This window comes from Silurus aristotelis, assembly GCF_946808225.1.
Source record: "Silurus aristotelis genome assembly, chromosome: 24".
NCBI classification, from domain to species: domain Eukaryota; kingdom Metazoa; phylum Chordata; class Actinopteri; order Siluriformes; family Siluridae; genus Silurus; species Silurus aristotelis.
Genome location: NC_139597.1, coordinates 1,290,621 through 1,293,120, shown reverse-complemented (window position 1 = coordinate 1,293,120; position 2,500 = coordinate 1,290,621). Strand labels below are relative to the sequence as shown.

At 50.0% G+C, this 2,500-nt stretch overlaps 1 protein-coding gene across 4 annotated transcripts in view; it reads left to right on the top strand.

The window, feature by feature from the left end:
- The window catches only part of ppfia2 (PTPRF interacting protein alpha 2), an 86,664-nt gene that overhangs the window by 28,971 nt on the left and 55,193 nt on the right, over positions 1-2,500 (top strand). Inside the window, exon 1 of one of the 4 annotated variants that reach the window (XR_014531449.1) lies at positions 1,357-1,836. The exons of the other annotated variants lie outside the window; for them this stretch is intronic. The gene's annotated coding sequence lies outside the window, so the exon portion shown is untranslated. Of the gene's footprint in view, positions 1-1,356; positions 1,837-2,500 lie in introns of those variants that run through there. 4 annotated transcript variants of the gene reach the window in all.

The window sequence follows — 2,500 nt, the reverse complement described above, 5'->3', positions numbered from 1 at the left end:
GTCCACAGGAGGTGCAGGTGAGGCGACCCTGAGAAACCTTTGAGATTGAGTATATTGAATATTGAGATGAGGGCGTGGTCAGACTCCCACACAGGGGTGTGTATGACCCCTGGATATTTTAGATGTTACTCATGTCTCTGCATTTATACAGTGTATTATATAAATTCAAGCCACAGCAGATGTTAATTGCTTCTTAAGGATCATTAATTACCCCCAATCTGTACAAAACTGTGATCAGCAGCACGCACACACACACACACACACACACACACACACACACACACACACACACACACACACACACAGAGTTCAGTTATGTTCTGCTCAGTTCTGGATTCTGATTGGTCCGAACATGTTGATTATTTTTCTTAGGTTAATATTAATGTGCTCGTTACAATACGTTTCTATAGCAACAGCTCGTTCAGAGGGACTCTGGACGGTTGGTGTAGACAGGTGAAGTGACGTGTGTAAACACATCATGGTGGCGTTTCCATAAAGACGTTTATGTAATGTATCGATGGCGTCTCGAGTGTCAGTGCTTTGTAACAGTCAGAGGTAAAGTTTCCAGAAGTTCACACCTCATTGGACATGTAGGCAGTAGGTGGAGCTGGATCAGGTCAGACTCCACCCCCCCATTGATTTGTAGTCTGGCTCGCCCATCAGGGACAAACTTACACTTTTAAAGTACATCTTATTTACTTTTTATCATCACATTATCTGTGTAAAGCTGCTCTGAGACAAAAAGCTCAATACAAATAAACATGAATGAAATTACTGTACAGTAGGCCGAGCTGGATCATGTGTTGGTTAATGGTGTTTGTTGTGTGTGGAGATAGAAAGAGCAGTAGACTGACCAATCACAGCGTGGCTTTCTAAAGAGAACAGAGACGAAAGTAAGTGTGGGAAGAGACAGTGATGATGGGAGACACTGAGGGTTGGAGGACACAGTGATGATGGGAGGAGGAAACAGTGAGGGTGTGAGGAGGACACTGTGATGGTGGGAGGAGACAGTAATGGTGGGAGGAGGACACTGTGATGGTGGGAGGAGACAGTAATGGTGGGAGGAGGACACTATGAGGGTGGGATGAGGACACTGTGATGGTGAGAGGAGGACACAGTGATGGTAAGAGGAGACAGTAATGGTGGAAGGAGGACACTGTGAGGGTGGGAGGAGGACACTGTGATGGTGGGACGAGACAGTAATGGTGGGAGGAGGACACTGTGATTGTGGGAGGAGGACACTGTGATGGTGGGAGGAGGACACTGTGAGGAGGACACTGTGATGGTGGGAGAAGGACACTGTGAGGGTGGGAGAAGGACACTGTGAGGGTGGGAGGAGGACACTTTGATGGTGGGAGGAGGACACTGTGATGGTGGGAGGAGGACACTGTGAGGGTGGGAGAAGGACACTGTGAGGGTGGGAGGAGGACACTGTGATGGTGGGAGGAGGACACAGGGAGGGTGATGAGCGCTGGCTGTGATGCAGTAGGACTTACGCGGTTCCGTGGAGCGCGTGCTCTCGCGCAGTGGGAACAGAGGAGAGGGATGGTGCGGCCGCGCGCTGCTCGTGCACAGCATCATCCCCGGCACAGTGAAAGGATGAGAGAGACACTGCGCTGACGCGGAGCGCCCGTCCCTTCTCTCTGTGTCTCTCTGTGTCTCTTTCAGTGTCTCTGTCTCTGCGTCCCGCGTCCCGCGTCCCTTCCCGCATCAGGATTTACCTCTGCGCGCGGGACTAAACTCTGTCACACCGCTATGATTTTTGCGGACATGAGCGCGGGGACGAGCGCCCCGAAGATGCACCCGCCCAACGGCACGCGCTTCTACACCTATCAGGTAAGCGGGCGGCTGTCAGGGCGTCATAGCGGCGTTATAATGCTTCATTCATTCCGCACCACCATGCACGAGTTCCAGGTGCGGAATCGGACCGGAAGTGCAAAGTGCCGCTTTTTATAGGCATGAAATCCGTGATGAACTTCTTCCCTGTGATTATCCTGCTCATGCATCTGTGTACAGTACATCATTTCATCTCTCTCTCTCTCTCTCTCTCTCTCTCTCTCTCTCTCTCTCTCTCTCTCTCTCTCTCTCTCTCTCACTCACTCACTCACACACACACACACACACACACTCACACACACACACACACACACACACACACACACACACACACACACACACACACACACACACACAGCTCACTAATGCCTAATGGTTGTAAGGGAGATCTGATCTGAGAATTATGTGTGTGTGGGGGGATCTGGACTCTTTCAGTGTTTATGTAATCCGCACACAGCAAATAAATAATGCACCACAACACACACACACACACACACACACACACACACACACACACACACACACACACACACACACACACACACACACACATATATACATAAGTAAATCTTCTTCTTTTGGCTTCTCCAATTAGGAGTCGCCACAGTGGATCATCAGTCTCCATCGCCCCCTGTCCTCTACATCTGCCTCTTTCACACCAACT